At 43.1% G+C, this 23,291-nt stretch overlaps 1 protein-coding gene across 6 annotated transcripts in view; it reads left to right on the forward strand.

Moving 5' to 3' along the window:
• Positions 1-2,995: 2,995 nt before the first annotated feature.
• Positions 2,996-23,291, forward strand: part of numb (NUMB endocytic adaptor protein) — a 114,057-nt gene continuing 93,761 nt past the window's right edge. For 4 of the 6 annotated variants that reach the window (XM_055640903.1, XM_055640907.1, XM_055640906.1 and 1 more), the window contains exon 1: positions 2,997-3,218. The gene's annotated coding sequence lies outside the window, so the exon portion shown is untranslated. Of the gene's footprint in view, positions 3,219-23,291 lie in introns of all 6 variants that reach the window. The other 2 variants (XM_055640905.1, XM_055640908.1) reach the window with 2 other exon arrangements.

The raw sequence follows: 23,291 nt of genomic DNA on the forward strand, positions 1-23,291 counted from the left end.
ATCCTCTGTCAAAAGTTGCTACTAAAATTGTCCCCTCTCACCTTAGAAAAGCTATTCTACATCTGAGGCTGTCCACTAGTTATTTTTGGGCTTGACATTTCACTGTCACTACCTCTAATTACCTTTGAAAAGATGTTAGCTGGCTCCTTGAACTGCTGCAAAGGTTGCGATGCAAGTCATTCTGCAGTGCTTCCGCTTATGAAGGACCATTGATGTACTTCAAGATGGTATACGACTTGGAGTGGGAACTACAGTTGGGGCCCCGATAGCTCTTGGTTTTGTTGACAGAAGTAACGTCTAAGTTGCCAAGGAAAGGAATTATTTTGTAGATGTGACATGTTGCAGTCACTGTGATAGGCAGTGTTGTACTGTGTGGTGGATAAAAGGACAAATAACAGAGCAGCTTTGTCCCAGAACTTGATCTTGAGCTATTAGAGCTGAGCTTAACCAGGCAACTTGAGCATGTTCCACTACATTCCTGGGTTATGGCTTGAAGATGGAGGAAAATCTTTGGAGAGTCAGGAGATGTGTCATTCCCCACAAGAAACTTTGCGTCTGACCTGCTGTTGTAGCCACGGTACTTATCCAATTAGGTTTCTGGTTAATGGTGACTGGGTAGGGCACAGCCTGGAAAGCAGCAAAATGTCCTGGTTGGATTCCAATGTGTTGTACTATCACCACTGATGGTATGCCCTCTAGTGTTGAACATTTCCACCGTGGGAAAAAGGTTATGACTGTCTACTGACTATTCCGATCCAATCTTATATACTTCTATACATTCTCCCCTCCCCTCAACCTCTGACATTCTGGACAAAATATTCCAAGTTCACCCAACCTCTCCCTGCAGCTGAAACCCTCTAATCCAGGCAGAATTCTGGTAAATATCCTCTGCACCCTCTCCAAAGCCACAACATTTTTCCTGTAATGGGGCGACCAGAACTGCACACAATACTCCAAGTGCAACTCCTATAGAGTTGAACATGACATCCTGACACCTATATCCAATGCCCCTAGCAATGAAGACAAGCATATCATACACCTTCTTTACCACATCTACTCCTGCTGCCACCTCCAGTGAGCAAAGATCTTGGACTCCAAGATCCTCCTGCATATCAATGCAGTTAAGGTTCTTGCCATCAACTGCATATTTTCCCCCTACATTCAACCTCAATCAATCAATCAGTTGTATTCATCACATACACATATAAGCACAGTGAAATGAATTTGCCAGCAGCGGTACAATAAAAAAAAAAAACACACAATACACAATAAGATTTAACACAAACATCCACCACAGCATTCTTCACTGTGGTGGAAGGCACAAAGTACAGTTAGTCCTCCTCCATTGTTCAACCGTGGTCGGGGACATAAACCTCCGCAGTCGCTGCTACGGGAGGCCAGATGTACAGGCGCTCTCGTCAGGACAGTCCAACACACTCCGCGGCTTGGAGGTCCCGAATTGGCGCTTTCCTACCGGAGACCGCGGCTTCAGGATGTTGTATGCCGCAGGCCGGCACTCTTCTCTGGCTATCCTCGGTGAGGGAACCCAGGCTCCAGATGGTAAGTCCACGCCGCGCCCGCAGACCGCGGCTTCAGGATCTTATAGGCCGCGGGCCGGCAGTTGGAGCTCTTCTCCGGGGATCCCCAACAAGGGATCTCAGGCTCCGGACGTCGCGCCCAACTCTACTGCTGTGTCGCCGTGCTGTGTAACTAATCTACATCCTGCTGCATCTTCTGACAGCCTTCCTCACTGTTTGCAACTTCTCAATTTTGGTGTCTTCAGCATATTTAATCACCAACCCATCTACATTCACGTCCAGATTAAACCAAACAGTAAAGTTGACAGATCCTTGCAGAACTCCACCAATCACAGACCTCAAGCTGGAATATCTATCTTCCCTCAAAACTCTCTTGTCTTTTATGAATAAGCCAGTTCTTAATAAGCCAGTTCTTAATTTATACGATCAAGTCATCATGAATCCTTGATATCTTAATCTTCTATATAATCGTCTGGATCTCCATCTCAATGTTTAGTTACTACCAGTATTGTTGAACATTTTACTTTTCTCTTTCTACTGAGCTAATTTTGGATTCAGCTTTTCATATCCACTTGGATCCCAGATGTTTTTTTTACTTCTTTTGACATTCTATGGTCCTGTAAAAGGCACTGCCAGGAGTGGTGGTGGAAGCAGATATAGTGGCATTTAAGAGGCCTATTGATAGGAACATGGATATGGAATGGAAGGATATGGATCATGTGCAGGCAGAGAAGATTAGTTTAACTTGCCACCCTGTTTGGTACAAACATGGTGAGCCAAAGGGTCTGTTCCCATATTTTACTATGTTAAAACCCCTAAATACAGTTTTTCTCTCAGAGGACAATTCCAAGATTGCCCAATTTAAGCGTACACTAATATTGTGGTTTTCCAGCTTTTGACTGCTCCATCACGGAATGTGGGGCAAAGATTATTGTAGTAAATTAAAACAACTGCCAAGGAGAGGCACGTTGGCAATAATAATGAGCCATCACAGATCAAGGACACCAACAATCTACCCTTTTCTCTTGGGATGTAACTTTGGAAAGTGCTCCAATTATTTAAATGGTCAGTTAGGGGAAAGCACTGGCTGAATGTTTTAATTAACATTACACTCGAATGTTGAAGGAAAAAGTGAATGTTAAACTTTTATACCAGGACCTCACTTCTTAGTGCCTCACCTGCCCACATCCTCCGGCTGGGAACCAGGAGAGGCTGCAGGCGCATGCGCCATGGCGGCAGCGCCGGCAGCTGGACAAACTTCCAGCGCGTTGACGTCACCGGCGTTGCGCGAATGGACGCCAGAGTTGACGGACACTGGTTTGGACCAATCCACCGCGGAGATGCCTCCGACGCACGCGGCCGACCGACCAATCGTTAGGGCTGTTGTCGTTGGTCCCGCCCACTAGCAGCTCCCTCCCTCCCACGGACGGACGTAGAGTCGGCGCTCGAGTCGATGCGCAGTGGCAGGTGAGGCTGCGGCCGGAGTGGACGGGGAACCGGGACTGGGGACAGACGGCGGACGGCGGCGGCTGGATCTGGATCTGCCCACTCCGCCACGTCCCTGGCGCTGAATTACACTTGAGTTTGTTTTCCGCCGGCCGTGCCCACATGTGCCTGTCGGACGCTGGAGGCGGCTGCGGCGGGTTAACCTAACGCTCGCTCGCTCGCTCGGTCACTGAGGTAAGGTGTTGACTCGCCGCCCCTTGACCCACCGTCCACACCCATGTTTATGTAACGGCTAAAGCGCGGCGCTCGCTGCGGGCTCGGGGTCAGGGACAGGGACGCGCCCCACGGCCCCGGATCCCACAGCGTTGCTGCCTATCTAGTGTTGGTGGCCGCCACCTGCCCGCTTTAGGGCTGACCTTTTGCCCAGGGCTTGTGGCTGTGGTTCAGGGGACTGGCGGCAGTGCCGGCCATCAGCTGGGTGGCTCGCCCGCTCTTCCTGCTGAGTAATGGTTCCACGCAAAGCCAGGTGGCTGGGCTCTTTCAACAAAGTCTTGTCTGCCAGCCCCCCTTTAAAAAAAAAAATACAGGCCAAGTTATGTTTATTGTCAAATGTGTAATTGCACCGAGATACAGGTACAACGAAAACCTTGTGATCATCACAAGAATGTACATTCACCGAAGGTAGAATATACACGGATTGCACTAAGTCTACAAAGCAGTGAAAGGGTAAAGGCTGCATAAAAATAACCAAGGAAGTAGTGTGAAACACAATTAGACAACACAGCTGAGTTGGTGGATACCTGAGATCACTTGCAGTGGTGCCTCACTCCACAGGCGTCAGGTGTGACGTGCCTGACACTGATATCCTACAGGACGAAAGAGTTGGGATAAATGAACCTTTCACAGGCTGTGATGAATTGGGTGCTGCAGGGATTAGCGTAGCGCCCAGTTATTCATGATGTGCATCAGTGATTTGGCTGAAGGAAATCAAATGTCTAATCTCTGCTCATAACTAGAGTAAGTGAAATTATAAAGAGGAAGGGGTATGTAACAAGGTTTGGGAGGATTATGTTAAACATAGTTACTGGGCAATGACATGGAAATTTTTGGTGCACAAAACTGAAAATGGGAGTTTTTAAAATGATGACAGGGAAATCTTGATGTTTAAATGACTTGTCACTGGTGGCGGAGGTTAGGTTCAGCTAGCAATTAGGAAGACAGCTGATATATTGATGTATGAGAGGATTTGAACTCTGGAGTAAAGATGTGTAGGTCCTTGGTGAGCAGGAACCTTGATCATTGTGTACAGTTTTAGTCTCTTATCTATTAAAGGATATACTTGGTAAAAAAAGACGCAAAGTGCAGGAGTAACTCAGCGGGTCAGACCGCATCTCTGGAGAACATGGATAGGTTTTGGTTTGGAACACTTTAGGCAGTTTGGGGGAGGGGGGAGGTAGAAGAGGCAGGACAAAGCCAGTACAGGCAGTGGATACAGATGAGGGTTGATTAGATAGGCAGGTGGTTGGACAAAGGCAGAGATGAAAAAACAGAAGGTATGAGACAAAACGAAGATGCGTTGCAAATTGTAAAGCTAGAGACATGTATTTCTGTCTTTCCAAAGAAGCTGACTGACCCACTGAATTATTCCAGCACCGTCCTTTTTTGTAGACCAGCATCTATTTGGCAAAGATGTACTGCAACAAAGATTTACCAGATTGGTCTCTGGGAGGGTAGACTTAACTGTATGAAGTGAGATTGATTACACCATGCCTCTAATCTCTGGAATTTAGAAAAAGGAAAGATTTAATTTTATCAAATTCTCAGAAGGGATGTAACAAAGCTGATTTATCTTGCTGAAGAATCTAGAACCAAGGGCAACACAAAATGCTGGAGTAACTCAGGCAGCATCTCTGAAGTGAAGGAAAGAGAACCAAGGTCCATGGTCTTGGTATATAGGTAGGTCACTTAAGAATGAGATGAAGAGAAATCCCCTCGTGCATTAAATGTAGTGATCGCTAGATTTCTAAATACTTCTGGGGTCACGCAGGTAAATGAAATTGATCTGGAAAATCAATATTGATTTTAATGGTGAAACAGGATTGTAGGAGTAGAGGGTAGAGTAAGTGGGGCAGGCAACATCTCTGGAGAGAAGGAATGGGTGACGTTTCGCGTCGAGACCCTTCTTCATACTGATGTCAGGGGAGTGGGCGGGACAGAGATAGAATGTAGTTGGAGACAATAAGACTGGTGGGAGAAGGGGGAAGGGATGGAGAGAGGGAAAGCAAGGGCTACTTGAAGTTAAAGATGTCAATGTTCATACTGCTGGGGTGTAAGCTACCCAAGCAAAATATGAAGTGCTGTTCCTCCAATTTGTGCTGGGCCTCACTCTGACAATGGAGAAGGCCCAGGACAGAAAGGTCAGATTGGGAATGGGAGAGGGAGTGCTGAGCAACTGGGAGATCAGGTAGGTTAAGGCGAACTGAGCAGAGGTGTTCAGCAAAACGACCGCCGAGCCTGTGCTTGTTCTCGCAGATATACAGGAGTTGACACCTGGAACAGCGGATACAGTAGATGAGGTTTGAGGAGGTGCAAGTGAACCTCTGCCTCGCCTGAAAAGACTGTTGGTGTCCTTGGATGGAGTCGAGGGGGGAGGTAAAGGGGCAGGTGTTGCATCTCCTCCAGTTGCGGGGGAAAGTACCTGGGATGGTTTGGGTGGATGTTAACCCCCCAAAATTTGAAGCACCTGATTTCCCCTTTCTGAAGTTACTGGCATGGCACAGAACTGGTTGAAAGGCTGTCTCCCATTCCAATATTGAACCAAAAGGAGAATTAATCTTTAGTGTACTTTATTGTTATTTCATTGGTAGGAATTGCCTTCGAGATGGTGGTGGTAAGATGCTGTATTCTGGGAAGACACTTGGAGAGTGCTGATTGATCATGGGTTCATGGCTTTTGACCCCAGTGAGGATGTATGAATGATTATATGTTCTGACATGGTGTGATTTGTGAATTTGGGTGTGCCATCTCTTCAGATCATCAAGGTATGGACTTGGGTTGTTCTGTCAAGGATGATAATGGCGAGTTATGATGGTGTATTTTGTTGGTAGTCTGTACTGATTAATGGTGAAGGCATTGTATTTTAATGGATTGGAAGTGATGCCATCCAAGTGTGTCAATTTGATTCGGATAGAACCAGAATTTGTCTGGTTTCATCTGTAGTTGTACAGGCAGGTGAGGAGTGTTCCACACATTCCTGACTTAGGTGCAGAGTTGTCAAGAAATCAGGATGAATGTAGGATTAGAATACATAGTCTCTTCCCTATTTCAAATTTCAGATTTTTCACCGAGCTTCCTGCATCCCAACCATGGCTTTTAAGGTGTGACTTTTGGTGATGACATTGCCACTAATGGTTATGAAAATGTGCTTTGATTTCCCCAGTGTCCAACCCAGGAATTCTATCGGGTCTTGTTGCAAGCCCTGTTGCATTCATTGAGTTAAAATGAGATTTAACATTGTGCTGTCTTCGGTGAGCAAAGTTTGGAGAGAAGTTTAATTATCAAGCAATTTGATCAAATTGATTAAATTATCAAGCAATGGTTGTGGGCACTTTGGTGAGGAACTCCTATAATAATGTCATAAGATGGAATGATTAATTTCCAGCAGCTACAACTATCATTCCCTTGTCTGGGGTATGGCATCAGCCGTTTGATCCTTCATCTCCAGATTTTATTCCAACTGATCCCTCGCTGACCACCTCTATGATCACCCTTGGGTTTTAGGAGCCATGCGACCTATTGGTTAAGGATACATTTAAAAATATTTATCCTTGATTTCAAATCCTTCAATGGTCTTACTTCAATAAATATCAGTCCTTACAGCTTTCAACATGCATGCAATCTTCCAAAATATTTTTAATTTTTGCCCCTTCAGGCTCAAAACTCTTGAATAAAATTAGAACATACTGGAAACATTCTGTAGGTCAGGCTACACCTGTGGGAAGAGAAACAGTTAATGCTTTGGGTACAAAACACTTGTCACATTCCAACAGTCTATTTTGATTTTCACTCGAAGTTCTGGAATTTGCTACTGAAAGCTTTTATTTAACTGTCTAAAACAAACCTCCTTGTCCAAATTTGTGATCGTCTTTCCTTGTTTTAGTGACAGTTTTGAATGATAGTATTTCTTGTTTGTGCTGCAATGTTTTGAGAAGAGATGGGTTTAATGAATGTTCATGAATCAGGTTTAATGAGTGTTAATCAAGTGCCTGCAGCTCCCTAAACCAATTAATCTCCCTGACCGTCTTTTCCCAAGTGAGTTTAAGTTTTCTAAATAGAAAGCACATTTGGGAATATCTGAGAGATATTCATTGACTTAGATTGGGGTTAACCTGTTGCAAAAGTCAATATTGATTACAGGTAGGAGTTGCAGTGGTTTAACCTTCAGAGTTGTAGAGACAGCAGGGAAATGGGCCCTTTGATTCACCAAATCTGCACTGACCAACTATCCATTTAACCATTCCTTCATCAATCCCATTTTCTTCTCTCCACATCCCCATCAACTCCCCCTACATTCTACACTCACCTAGACAATTGGGACAATTTATAAAGGGTGATTAACATATCAATCCAATTTGACTGGCATTGAGAAAAAGGTTCATAGGTAAATAGTGTTTTGGAATACAGGTTATTGTACTCATCTTTGAAACAAAGCTTAATTTCCACTTCATATCTTTCAAATTTAGTCGGATTATTCTGGGGTGGTTTGGGAAAATATTTTGTGTTTGCGTAATATTACTCTACACCATCACTTAATGGGGATAATAATTTCAAGAAGGCCTCAGTTTGAATGCTGTTTCTGCACATTGGTCTTTGTTCAATATTATCAATTTCTGATTTATTATTCAGAAGCAAACTATCATTGATTTTTGTAAGTGATAGCAGTAGAACTAGGTCATTCGGCCCATCAAGTCTACTCCACCAATCTATCATGACTGATCTATCTCTGCCTCCTAACTCAATTCTCCTGCCTTCTCCCCATAACCTCTGACACCTGTACTAATTGAGAATCTATCTTTGACTTAAAACTATACCACTAACTTGGCCTCTGCAGCCTTCTATGGCAAATAATTCCACTGATTCACCACACTCTGAATAAAGAAATGCCTCCTCATCTTCCTAAAAGAACGTCCTTTAATTCTGAGGCTATGACCTCTAGTCCTAGACTCTCCCACTAGTGGAAACATCCTCTCCACACCCACTCTATCCAAACCTTTCACTATTCTGTATATTTCAATGAGGTCCCCCCTCATTCTTCTAAACTCCAGCGAGTACAAGCCCAGTGCTGACAAATGGTGATCATAGGTTAACCTACTCATTCCTGGGATCATTTTTGTAAACTCTCCAGACCCAGCACATCCCACCTTAAATATGGTGCCCAAAATTGCTCACAATATCCCCAAATCCATCATTACCAACACCTTCTGGAGCCTCAGGGTTATATCCCTGATATTGTATAAAAGCCCTCTTGAAATAAATGCTAGCATTGAGTTTGCTTTCTTTATTACCAATTCGACTTGCAGGTTAACTTTTTGGGAATCCTGCACCAGCACTCCCAAGTCTTTATTCCTACTACCAAAATGCATGACTCCACACTTTGCTACGCTATATTCCATCTGCCTCAACTCTGCCCACTCTCCCAATATGTCCAAGCCCTTCTGCGGAGTCCCTGCTTTCTCAACACTATCTGCCCTTCCACCTATTTTCGTATCAGCTGCAAACTTGGCCACAAAGCCTTCAATCCCCTCATCCAAATCATTAATATACAATGTGAAGAGTAATGGCCACTGCAGAACTCCGCTAGTCACTGGCAGTCCACCAGAAAAAGCCCCCTTTATTGCCACTCTGTCTTCTGCCATCCAGCCAACTTGATATCCGTGCTAGTATCTACCCTTTGATACTGTGGGCTCTCACCTTCCTTGGCAGCCTCACGTGTGGCACATTATCAAAGGCTTTCTGAAAATCTAAGTAAACAACATCTACTGACTCTTCTTTGTCTGTCCTGCTATTTACTTCTTCAAAGAATTCCATCAAATTTGTCAAGCAGGATCTCTCCTTCACAAAGCCAAGCTGACTTTGACCTATTTTATCATGATCTCCTAAGTACTCTGTAACCTTATCCTTTATAATGGACTCTAAAATATTACCAACCACCAAAGTCAGAATAACCAGCCTATAAGTCGCACTATTCTGCTTTGCTCCCTTCTTGTGCAGCGTGGTAATATTGGCAATTCCTATCATCTTTTCCAATTTTCCAATCATGTTTATAATTTATAAGAATATGCTACTTTATGTGTGCATATAAAGCAAGTGCATAACGTAATAGCACTGTTGCCTCTTGAATTTGCATCTGCTGGTGGTTAAGTAACGGATATCAGGAAATAACTTGTAAATGTTATTGCTGATTGAGTAACTGAGACGCAAGATTGGATGTTAAATTGTGTATAACCTGTTTGATTCCCAAGAGTGGGAATGAAGAAGTAACTATCAGATATTTAATCAAGTAAATCTGTCATTATGTGTGCTTATTTTACTGGCAGTGTCCCATACAGTTTAGTCGCCTTACTGCAGTCCCAAGTACTAGTGTGTTGTGTGGAAGGAGCAAGTTAAACGCTCGTTTAGAAAAGTGAATAGTAAGATCTGAATTTTGATTAGTTGTTTGCCGAAGCACTATTTCACACACAGCAATGGGTGGTAAACAGCTCTGATTTAAAGGGGAGAACAACCCATGTGCTTGTATTTATCAATCCCTTGAAGTATGCAGAGACTGGAGGAACATGAGATTCGTCTTCGCTGTGATGCGCCAACAGTTGAACAGTTTGTGAATGTTAACCTCCACTGCACCTAAATGAGATGCCGGTCCACCCCAGCTCGCAAAAGCCTGACTAGTACGCAGTCCATACGGGTAGGCAAGTCTTTGGGAGACCGGCGATATGGATTTTGTGAGGGCTGCAGCCATCCTCTGCTGCGTGGGAACTCTTCGCAGCAGCATTTCCGACCTGTGAACTGTTCCGATTATGTGAGATTCACAGGAACCAAACCCTGCCGTGATTTGACAAAGTCTGTCAGTATGAAGAAGGGTTTTGGCCCGAAACGTCGCCTATTTCCTTCGCTCCATAGGTGCTGCTGCACCCGCTGAGTTTCTCCAGCATTTTTGTGTACCTGCCGTGATTTAGATCGGCCTGTGCAGGGGTATGGTGAGAAGTAGCAGGCCTGTGCCTGGGTGAAGAACTTGCTGAATAGGTGAAGGAAACTTGAAATAGATGGAGGATGAGAATGTTAGAAATGTTTACATGAAAATCTGAGATTCATTTCACCAAGGAACAAAATATATGTTTGTGCAATAAGAAATATAAAATATTTTCCTATGATGTTTTAAAGGCTTTAGCATTTCCCAAGTTCCATTTAATACTTTGAACTCAATGTTATAACATCAAACACTGCTGTAATTTCTACATAGTGAAACCAAAATGTATAAAAATGGCCTTTATCATAATCTGACAATGTGCACTTTAACCACATGTGATTTTTTTTCTAATACAAATCTCAAATTGTTGAGTACCGAGGCAAATAAATAAATTATGGTTCTTTGTCTCAAACATTATGGAGAGCACTGTACATTCTGATAACTTGTTGGGAAAGTGCAATTACAGATGCAAACAAGATTGTATGTTCGTAATTATGCTCATGGTTGAATGGTTTGCAAACTCAAATATATTAGTCTTGATTAAGATTAGAGTGATAACCTGGCTATTGCAAGAGTCTGAATGAATGCTGGCTCAGCTTCCGAAGCCCACAGTGCTTGAATGAAAATTTACATATATAATGTTCCTTTAGTCTTGCAAGGATAGATGGTAAGATAATGTTTTCCTGGGGAGAAAGTTACCTTAAACCAGAAGTTCCCGTTTCAAAATAAAGAGCTGGGCTTTAACAGCTAAAATAAGAAGAAATTTCTATGAAATTTTTATCTCCAAAAAGAAATGCTGCCTAACTTGCTGAGTTACTCCAGCGCTTTGGGTCTGCAGTTCCTTTAGACACAAGAAATTTATTTATTTGGAGGACGATGAATCTTTCGAATGATCTCGTCAAAAAGGTTAGAAGCTTAGTTGTGGGGCATATTTCTATCTTGCAGGTATCAAGGAATATGGGGCTAACGCAGGAAAGTGGTACACATGTAAAAGGTCAGTTATTGTATGGAATGACAAAGCATCCACTAGCATCAGATGAGCTTTCTTGTTTTTATTTCTTATGGTCCCCATCCTTTAGACCCCTGAAATACCTACAACAGGCACCTCAAAGCACTGGTGAAATTCTGCTGATAGTGCCTCTGTGAAATTCTGCAAATCCAGGGAGAAGTAAAGTAAATGATTATCGTTGTCCTGTCCCAGGCCAATATATTCTGTACCAAGCCACTCGGCTAACCTGGATAATGAGGCCGTATTATTTTCTTGACTGATGCCAGACACTTAAAACTCCATCATAGCAAGAGGATTCTAACGATACGATAGAACTTTATTCATCCCAGGAAGGAAATTGATCTGCCAACAGTCATAAAACCCAAGATACATGAAATTAAAGTGACGTGGAAAGGATTGGGGATGTGCAAATATTTGGGGTGGGGAGTCAGTCTACCCCATGACAGAAGGGGGAGGAGTTGTACAGTTTAATAGCCACAGGGAAGAAGGATCTCCTTTGGCATTCTGTACAGCATCTGGGTGGAACCAGTCTGTTGCTGAAGGTACTCCTCGGGTTGACTGGTGTGTAATGGAGGGGGTGAGCTGCGTTGTCCACGATGCTCCGCACTTTGAGGAGCATCCTCTCCTCCAAGACCACCTCCCATGAATCTAAATTCCTCATCTGGGACAGAGCTAACCTTCCTGATGAGTTTGTTAATCCTGTTAGCGAGCGCGGCCTTCACCCTGCTGTCCCAGCACATGACAGTGAAGAACATGGCACTGGCTACCGCCGATTGGTAGAAGATCAGGTGCAGATGGCAGGAGTCTAAATTATATCTGAAGTCCGAGGTGTAGATGGTGAACAGGAAGGGAGAGAGGATCGTGCCCTGTGTTGCTCACAACCATGTCCGAGACACAGTTCTGTAGCCTGACATATTGTGGTCGTCCAGTCAGGACACCAATAGATTGAAAGCCTCAAAATTGCCATCTCCAAAGATGTGGCGGTCCCTGGTTCCTACCATTTAATAAGCAGAAAGAGCACATCGTAAGGTGCTGAGAACTTTTATTTTTTGGTAGACAAAAATGCTGGAGAAACTTAGTGGGTGAGGCAGCATCTCTGGGGCGAAAGAAATAGGCGACTTTTCGGGTTGAGACCCTTCTTCAGACTGATGTGGGGGCGGGAAGAAGAAAGGAAGAGGCGGAGGCAGTGGGCTGGGGGAGGGGGAAGCAGGAGAAAGCAAGAAACCTGAAATTGGAGAAGTCAATGTTCATACCGCTGGGGTGTAAACTACCCAAGCAAAATATGAGGTGCTGCTCCTCCAATTTACAGTGGGCCTCACTCTGGCCATGGAGGAGGCCCAGGACAGAAAGGTCGGATTCGGAATGGGAGGGGGAATTGAAGTGCTGAGCCACCGGGAGATCAAGTTGGTTATTGCGAATCAAGCGGAGGTGTTGGGTGAAGCGATTGCCAAGCCTACTCTTGGTCTCACTGATGTAGAGCAGCTGACACCTAGAGCAGCGGATGTAATAGATGAGGTTGGAGGAGGTGCAGGTGAACCTCTGCCGCACCTGGAAAGACTTCTTGGATCAAGGAGGAAGGTAAAGCGACAAGTGTAGCGTTTCCTGCGGCTGCAAGGGACAGTTCCAGGAGAGGATGGTTTGGGTGGGAAGGGACAAATTGACTAGGGAGTTACGGATGGAGCGGTCTTTGCGGAAAGCCGAAAGGGGAGGAGATTAGAAGATGTGGCCAGTGGTGGGATCCCGTTGGAGGTGGCGAAAATGTCGGAGGATTATTTGTTGTATGTGACAGCTGGTAGGGTGGAAGTTGAAGACAAGGGGGACTCTGCCCTTCTTACGAGTGGAGAGATGGGGAGTAGAGCAGAGTTACGAGGTATAGAAGAGACCCTGGTGAGAGCCTCATCTTTAATAGAAGAGGGGAACCCCCGATCTCTAAAGAATGAGGACATATTTATTTACTTTGTTAGAAGCTTAATGGAAATAGAAGTGCCTCATTTCTCATACGAAGCATCAAGCATTTCTCACAGTACAGATGGTGGATGGTAGATTGCAAATTAGACTCTTTGCATCTTTCAGAACTAGATTGGAAGCAAATCATTCTCAAACCTGAGATTGCCAAAGATCAAGTTTTTCCAATTTTGGATATTGTAGTTTGAACTTGGTCAGTACCAAAGATCGTATAGCGAGCAAGATGGTCCACTCCGCTAAAAAGCCGTAGTAGGGTCATGGGTAATCTTCAGCGCCATTTCCGTAACCGACATCCATCGTGGCGTCAAACTAATTCAGGGAGATTCTGCTATATCAGGCTGAGAGATTAAAGGATAGACAAAAAATGCAGCAGGTCGGGCGACATTTCTGGACAAAAGGAATACCTGACATTTTGGGTCGAGACTTGTCTTCAGACTGAGTCGGGGTAAAGAGAAACTCAAACCATCCTCGCCCCCTTTCCCCTGAAACGGACTCGGACCAATTGCTGGACCCCCTTTTTTTTTGTTAAACATCTATTTCCTTCAGCAACGATCGTAGAGGGGAGTAGGTGACCAAAGATCTTTGTAGGTAACATTTCAGGTCGACACCCTTCTTCAGACTGAGTCGGGGAAAAGAGGAGCAAGAGATATAGACGGTGAAAGGACAAATGAATGGAAGATATGCCTATATCTCCCATTTCCCTTTCCCTTGACTGTCAGTCTGAAGAAGGGTCTCCACCCGAAATGTTCACATATGCCGCTCTATGATCGTTGCTTTCGTCCGTCTGTCCGCGCTTTCGCTTGCTCTTGGTGCCGGCGCTTCTCCCCGCATGGCAGCTATCGAAAAAGTCGACCGTAAATAAATCATGTAGCCCTCTCCAGAGATGCTGCCTGATCCGCTGATTTACTCCATCCTTTTGTGTCTGCCTTCCTTTTAAACCGGCATCTGCAGTTCCTCCCTGCACAAGGTATGTGCCGTTTAAAAAGAAAATTTAAAAAAAACATTTAAAACACATAAACTGTTCCCCCGCAACGCTCATTACACTGAGCATTGTGTCGGGTCGGGGTTATTGAAATGACGGAAGTTGCGCTCCAGTGCGTACTACACATCAGCCCATTTGATTTGGCAGGAGTGGTCTATCCCGCTCGCTATAGGATCTTTGGTCAGTACAGCAGAGTGATTTGAAAAGTTTGGGTTGCTGTTTTCTCCCTGACAAAGAGGGTGAGAACTGGCAGCTTACTGGCAGCCAGGCCACAATTAAAGGAACTGGAATTATTGGAAAAATAATTAGTGATCAAAATTGAGTAGTTGGTCCCCTTTTACTGTGCATTTACATTTTGTAAATGCTGATGTTATTCTGTTGTTTAGATACGTGGCCTATATATACACACACACACAGTGTAGAAATCTATGTAAACACATCTGCATTGTGTCAAAAACCATCTGTTGTATTAATAGAGAATCATCAAAGTACTGGAGAACTACCATCGATTTGCAGAATGCTTCAAATAGGAAGGATAAGCTCACCACGTCACTGTCCTCTCACACGCCAGTATAGATACCATTTTTGCTTAATTAACTTTGTGCTGGTCATGTCATTCATATGCCTGATACCAGACTCTCAAAACAGACATTGTTCTGAGCTCTCTTGCAGTAAGAGATTACCAGGCGCACAGAGAATAATTCAAGAGTGTGCTTAGTTTTCTTGGAAAAGTGTCATTTACCACCAATCCCAAACTACTTAATTCAATTTTCTATTCAATTCAATTCAACTTTAATGTCATCGCACAAATACAAGTATGAGCACAACGAAATGCAGTTTTGCATCAGTCCGTAGTAGTTGTGCATAAAGAAATAAAAAAAATAGAAAGAGAGAAGATACAGAATAATCAAAAAATACAGAATAATTAAACAATGGGGACGGAGGGACCAGAGAAATCTATCGGCGGGACTCTGAGTTCAGCAGTGTAATTGTATTATTGTAGAAGCTGTTCCTCATCCTACTAGTACGTGACCTGAGGCTCCTGTACTGCCTCCCTGATGGGAGGAGGGCAAACAGTCCATGGTTGGGGTGTGAGGGGTCTTTGATGATCTTCCCAGCCGTCTCAGACACCGTTTTCGGTGGAGGGCATCCATGGCAGGGAGCGGGGCACCGATGATGTGCTGTGCAGTTTTCACCACCCGTTGTAGTGCCTTCCTGTCCGCAGCAGTGCAGCTGCTGTACCATACCGTGAAGCAGGTGGTCAGGATACTCTCTATGGTACAGCGGTAAAAGTTGGTCAGGATCCGGGGGGACAGGTGGGCTTTCTTGAGCCTCCTCAGGAAGTAAAGGCGCTGCTGTGCCTTTTTGATCAGCTTGGAGGTGTTGAGGGACCAGCACAAATCCTCCGAGATATGTACTCGGAGGAATTTATAGCTGGAGACGCGCTCCACCTCAGTCCCGTTTATATGGATGGGGGTATGACTGCCTCCTCTGGTCTGCCTGAAGTCAACAATAATCTCCTTTGTCTTTTTGGAGTTGAGGGCGAGGTTATTGTTGGATCTCCTCCATGTAGGCTGACTCATCGTTGTCGCTGATCAGTCCTACTACCGTGGTATCGTCAGCAAACTTAATAATGGCGTTGAGAAGTTTGATTTTGTGTAACAGTAGTAGACAAGGCCCGGTTTCACCTTCCAATCTATTCACTGACCACCGCCATTAAGCAGCTCTGTCCCACCTTCTGTCGGATCAGCTGGGTCTGCATTTGATTCCACTCAATTTGTGTGTATGAAGGCAATCATTCCAAGTCAAGTTTATTTGTCACATATGCATACGAGATGTGCAGTGAAATGAAAAGTGGCAATGCCTTTGGATTGTGCAAAAAACTACAAAACAGAATAGAACAGAATCAGTAATTACATATTCGTGAGAAAATGACCCCCAGCAATTTTAAAAAGACATAACACAACAGTAGAGTGGTACAGTAAGTTAGTCCCTGGTGAGATGGGAGTTTACAGTTCTAATGGCCTGTGGGAAGAAACTCCGTCTCATCCTCTCTGTTTTCACAGCATGACAGCCGTGGCGTTTGCCTGACCGTAGCAGCTGGAACAGTCTGTTGCTGGGGTGGAAGGGGTCCCCCATAATGTTGCTGGATCTGGATCCTTATCCCAAGGGAATGTTAAAGAAGATTATTATTCTGACAGCAAATGTTTTGTGCAAGCATTATGATGTGCCTTTTGACATGGACTATATACACTTAGTTTCAAATGTTGGGTCATTTTGAGGTATAGCATTGTTGAATGTATCAGGAAGACAAGGCGTCCCTTTGTCTACAGCATAAGTTTGTTGCTTATTTGTGTGTAGTTATTAAGCATTTGTCAAAACAAGGAGTGATTTGAGCCACCTAAGTAGTTTGCGTGAATTTTGATCACGTTGTATAATGCAAGCTTATTGTAACATTCATGTTGCAGTAAATCTCTTGTTCGAACAGGGTGTTGCTTCATGCGAAGGTCATTAAAATACTAGTTTAGTTTGCTGAATTGTGTTGTATAGGTTCACGAAGCAAATTTGTACTTGGATGTACCAATTTAAGCAGTTAATGCCAGGTTGCTTATTGTGTTTGAAGGCAGGAAGTGCAGGAGAAGAAGCAATGCAAGGTGGTTTCTCAGCATCTGTATATACCTTATGTTGCCACTGCAAAGTTGTTGAAGCAGTTTAGCAATCAAAAGTAGCACGGGTTCACAAATATAAGAGCTGTGCAGTAAAACTCAATTAATTTGTTGTCTCGTTGTTTGGAAATACTGATGGTTTGGCATCTGGCTCAGTTTCCATGCTCCCTTTAAACTCACTGGGGTCACTGAAACACTTCATTACGTTGTGAGGTATTAATGCACAACATAACAGTCAAAGTAGACAGCACAGAAGTGAGCCCTTTGACCCATCCTTCTATGTTGGACATCGAGAAACCATCTCCACTAATCCCATTTAATGCATGTGGTCCATTGACATCTATGCCTTGATGATTCAAGTGCTCATCTGGATATTGAATCACGTGATCTCTGCCTCCACCTCAGGCAGTGTGTTCCAGATTACAACCACCTGTGAATGAAAACATTATTCCAATTGCTTAGCTTGAATCTATTCCCTGTGATTATAGACACCTCTGCTGTAGAGAGATTTACTGCTATTTACCCTGCCTTTGTTCCTCATAATTGAATTATACCCCTCAGATTCTCTTCTGCATCCTCCAACAATCCCATTTTCTGTATTGTGGTAAACCGCTTTGTATACAAATCCAAGTGTGTACTCCAACTCGTTTTAAAAGTTGACATGCCTGTTCTTACATTGTGTGCCCTGTCTAATAAATGCATCTCGTATGTGATCATTCACTCTACCTATGCTGCCATCTTTTGGGATTTTTTAGACTTATTGGACATTGGAACCAAGGGTGACTAGCTTGCACATTGGTTATGAGAAATTGGTTGAGGCCCATTCCGAGTGCTAAAATGCACTAATTGGAGTAATGCCTGGTTAAATTCATTCCAAACCTTTTGTACGTCATTTTATACTTTTCTATGCTAAAGGTATTTGGTCCTTTGGACTAGTCTGTAATGATCAGTTGTGTAACACGTCAGCCACATGTACAGCTGTGAGGACAAATCAGGGTATTGGGTAATTCTGTTATCAGTAGCCATGCAAGTGCTCACTGGCATTGATAAGGGAGCAGGAATAGCTGGTACAGTGCATCCAGAAAGTATTCAGACCCATTCACCTTTTCCACATTTTGTTACGTTACAGCCTTATTCTAAAATGGATGAAATAGTTGTTTTTTTAAATCATCAATCTACATACAATACCCCATAATAAAAAAGAGAAAACGGGTGTTTAGAAATGTTTGCAATTTGAGGCATAAAACCAATTCATTCCCATTTCAGGGCACCATAATGTTTGGGACACTGCAATGTCATGTACATGAGAGTAGTCATGTTTAGTATATTGTTGCATATCCTTTGCATGCAATGACTGCTTGAAGTCTGCGATTCTTGGACATTACCAGTTGCTGGGTGTCTACTCTGGTGATGCTCTGCCAGGCCTGTATTGCAGCCATCTTCAGCTAATGCTTGTTATGCTTCAGTTTTCTCTCGGCATATAAAAGGCATGCCCAATTGGGTTCAGATCAGGCAATTTGGCCATTCAAGAATTGACCATTTTTTAACTTTGAAAAACTCCTTTGTTGCTTTAGCAGTATGTTTGGGATCATTGTCTTGCTGTAGAATGAACACTGGCCAATGAGTTTTGAGGCATTTGTTTGAGCTTGAGTAGATAGGATGTGTTCACACACTTCAGAATTAATTATGCTACTACCATCAGCAGTTCTATCATCAATGAAGATAAGTGAGCCAGTTCCTTCAGCAGCCATACATGCCTAGGCCATAACATCCCTACCACTGTTTTCACAGATTGATCTTGGGCAGTTCCTTCTCTCCTCCATACTTTGCTCTTGCCCTCACTCTGTTATAAGTGAATCTTCGTCTCATCTGTCCACAAAACCTGTTTTCCAGAACTGTGGTTGCTCTTTTAAGTACTTCTTGGCAAACTGTAACATAGCCATCCTATTTTTGCAGTGAACCAGTGGTTTGCATCTTGCAGTGTAGCCTCTGTATTTCTGTTCATGAAGTCTTCAGCGGACAGTGGTCATTGACAAATCCACACCTGAAGAGCGTTTCTGATCTGTCGGACAGGTGTTTGGGGATTTTTCTTTATTGTAGAGAGAATTCTTCTGTCATCAGCTATGGAGATCTTCCTTGGCCTGCCAGTCCCTTTGCGATCGGTAAGCTCACCAGTGCTCTTTCTTCTTAATGATGTTCCAAACAGTTGATTTTGGTAAGCCTAAAGATTGGATGGTGTCTCTAACCGTTTTATTCTTGTTTCTCAGTCTCATAATGGCTTCTTTGACTTGCACTGGCACAACTTTGGTCCTCGTGTTGATAAACAGCAATAAAAGTTTCCAAAGGTGATGGAGAAACTGGAGGAAAGGCTAGGTGCTGAGAGCTCTCTTATACCTGCATTAAGGAGGCATTTAAACACACCTGAGCAATTACAAACACCTGTGAAGCCATGTGTCCCAAACATTATGGTGCCCTGAAATGGGGGGACTATGTATAAAAATCTGACAATGTGCACTTTAACCACATGTGATTTTTTTTTTCTGTTACAAATCCCAAATGGTGGAGCAAAGAGGCAAATAAATAAATGATGGGTCTTTGTCCCAAACATTATGATGTTCTGCAGAGATGCTGCTTGACCTGCTGTAACTCCAGCATTTTGTGTCTTTTTTTGTAAATGAGCATCAGCATTTCCTTGTTTCATCCCTCCTTTCCGACCTGCTGGTCCTTGGCCTCCTACAATATTCTCATCGCACTCAAGGCCCAGATTATGCTCGACGTCTCCACGTTTCCTGCAATCCCTGGCATCATTCCAGGTCTCCAGTAGCATGTTTTTCTAACTATAGATAATGATTCTATTTCTCCCAACACTGCCCTTCCAGTGATCTTCTCTTTCCTCTTTTGCTTTATGGTTGCTGGTCCCAAATGGCTCACCCACTGATGCTTCAGTCGCTTGCCCTGCCCGATTGCCTCACGGTGGGTCAAACTTTGCCCTCTCCCTTGGGCCGTCTACATGTTGCTAGAGGAAACTTTCCAGACAAACAGATTCCACCCCATCTAAGCCCTTGGTACCATGGATATCTTTGGGATAGCATTGCAAAACAAAGCTTTTCACTGTACCTCAGTACACGTGACAATAATAAAAACAAACCTAGTCTGGCTGATCCTTCATTTCTGTCTCGGGCATGCCTGATAACCTGGGGATTGTGGTTAGGAGGAGTTGGGACGTTGTCAAAAGCTGGGTGGAATAAAAGGTTTAAATGAAGCATAAACTAGAATTTTGGGAGTAATACCTCTGTGTGTGCATGTTTGTGCGTGTGTATTCGTACGAGTGTGTGTGTGGCCCATACCGCATGCATGTTCTGCAGCAGTCACTCAATCTGCTTTTTGCCACATCTAGAGATTTGGAAATGCAATGTCTGCAGAAATGTGAAGTACAAATGCCCAGATAAATGGAACGGTGTGGGAAATGGGTGGGAGAAAATGCGCACTATGGCCCTTTCTGTGTGTGGGTGCCCCAAGCTGCACGACATGCACAAACAACATGCATCTAAATGGAATGACATGGCTTGTCCTAAAAATGTTGTGATATTGTCTACATTTACAAATGTTTAGAATAGTCGTATTTTTGAAATGGGAAGTGCAGTACTTCAGAGTATATCTGTTTTCAACCCTAAATCATGAAGAAACAGTAGCACCACTAGTTGTGCAATTGCCTCCAGCCATTTCTGCCATTTCATGTTGTGACTATTCTGTACTCTACATTTGCATATGATTTTTCAAATTGAAATGAAAGTGTATTTTAATCTGGATGGAGCTGTTCTGCTTGAAAAATTGAACTAACAGTCCTCTGAGTGAGAGATCACATTTCAACATCGCTAAAGAAAAAAATTATTGTTTCACATGTTAGTGTGTCCAGTGTTCATGTTAAGATCACTTCATGTAAACCCCCCCCAACCCTGTCGTGTCCTTACTTTCAGCACACAGGAAGCCATTTCGCTCGGGGTCTAAAACACATTGTTATTTTTAAGCGCTTTGATAAAATTCACTATTCTTGAACCTGGCAGTGACTGTTCTCGGGCGCCAATATCTGCTTCCTGGTGGTGGCAGTGAGTTTAGTTTTGTAATCCAAATACATGTCGCTCAGGCCCCAAGACAGATAAAAATTGGTTGCCTGCAGACTACTGACCTTTGGTGGCAAATGATCATAAAAATACAATCTTCCTTCATACCTGATTTGGATTGCAGAATAAATGGCTGTCGTTGTTTGAATATAGGGAGAGACTGGGCAAGCTAGGACTTTATACCTTGGAGCGCAGGTGGCTGAAGGGTGATTCTATGTAAGCGAATAAAATCGTGAGGGGAATTGAGAGGGCGAATGCATGGGTTGGGGAATCAAGAACCAGACAACATGATGAGGGCAAGATTTAACAGGAACCTGAGGGGCAGGTTTTCACTTAGTGTGGTGGCTATATGGAGTGAGCTGCCAGGAGATGGAGTTTCATAATTTGGAGGGTGTTTTAGTGGAATTTCAATTAGATTGCCACCATGATGGCAGAAGTCGATGCTTCAATAGGGTTTTCCCTGTCATGGCAAGAAAATTAGATTGATAAACTAAAGTTAACACTGCAGATTCTCTCTGGTTGCTCTGATTTCCTATATCCCAAAGACATGCTGGAGGGTTAACTGACTACTGTCAATCAATCCCAGTTTAGATGGGTGGCAGGAGAATTGTTCTTTGTGGGTGGGGGAAGTGGGGTACAGGGAAACAAATCAGGAAATAAATTATTGCAATATTTTGAGAATTACTACAGTCTGGATGAATAAAATGACCACCTTTTAACTCTCAAGAATATGAGGCTATGTCTGAAGAGTTGTGAATCTTCTTGTCGTTTATTTACACCATATTAGTGCCTTAAAGAACTGTGAAGAAGCACTAAAGCTCTCAATTTGCAGCACTAAAGCTCACATTTCTTCTACATGTAGTCTATTGTGATCAACCAGTCAAAAAATATTGGAATGAATGCTAGCTGTAAGAATGTGTCATTGTTCTGAAATGTTTTCTTCATCAGTGTTATGTTGGAGAATTGGTCTAAAGGCTGGAGTGGAAGACCTCATCAGTATGCATAAACAGAACCCTAGAATTATATTTTATAGTTAAATATGAATTTAGTGTCACTTCTACCATGGTTAGTAGCGCTATCAATTTGGTGTCTTCAGGCAGAGTTTGTGCCCTTCAGAATTAGGCTGGCACTCGAATAAGTATAGGTTGGCAATGAAGGAGTGTTGCAATATAAAATGTCGCATTTTTGAATTAAATTTTTTAAACCATGTTCACTACTAAATTCTCTTGAAGGGATAGAAAAGATGCCATGAACCATGATAAGTAGTGAAATTTACCATAATTATTGACCATAATTTAGTAATCTGGTCATGATTGAGACCATGCTATGCTGAAAAATGTTATGCTGCATTATTTAAATTGCAATACTGTTCAACAAAAATATTTATGTTAGTTTCTCTTTAAAGCAATTCCATATTTTAAATCCTGTGATTTATCTTTCCTGTGGATTCATGTTTCAATTAAATAGTTATAAATCTTCTTGCTTATCCTTCCTTAACATTTTCGGATGATTTCTCAGATTTGTATGTGTAATCCTTCAATTTTCTATTACGGCTGCACATGCTATTTGTGTTTAGCCCCTGATCACCACATGAGGTCCCTGCCTTGACTGAATTCTACCACTACTGTGTTTGTCTAGTTCAGTTGACTTTCTGGTCCACTACGAACGTAATCAAAAGATGAAAAAACACTCCTGGTTCTTAATCTAAAATCAAGATGGTGTGTACAATTGCAGCAGGGCAGGCAGCATTGATAATGAACGGAAAATGGCAGTACAGTTACAATCAGTCCTGATTAAAAAAAATTAAAATTAAAAATCAATCAGTCTAGTTCTATGTAATAGTTTCATAGTTAATGTTGCATTCTGAGGGTTTGAAACGTACCTAATTGGCATAAAAAATGGTGTTCCTCAGGCTTGGGTTGGGTTTGGAACAGTAAAACAGTTTCTCATTTTCTCCCTCCAGTCTCTCTAAAGAAAATATTGAAGTACTGTTCACCCTGATGTTACTGACACATTTAATTCCTATTAGTTTGTCAAGGATAATCCGACTATAATACCCTAGCGTATGGAAGAACAGTTCAGCAGCCTGACAACTGGGGGAAAGCTGTTCCTGAATCTGATGGTTCTATAAGCTTCAAGCCTCTATATATTTTGCCTGAGAGGAGTGGGGCAAAGAAGGAATGACCAGGGCGGGAAAGATCCCCGATAATGTAGACTGCTTTCCTGAGGTGCATGAAGTGTCCTTGGAGTCAAATTTGGGCATATGGTCTGTATAATAAACCCAAATTCCCAGTTACCTCTCAAAATTCAACACCTCACAT

This window comes from Leucoraja erinacea, chromosome 9 (genome assembly GCF_028641065.1).
Source record: "Leucoraja erinacea ecotype New England chromosome 9, Leri_hhj_1, whole genome shotgun sequence".
Taxonomy (NCBI): domain Eukaryota; kingdom Metazoa; phylum Chordata; class Chondrichthyes; order Rajiformes; family Rajidae; genus Leucoraja; species Leucoraja erinaceus.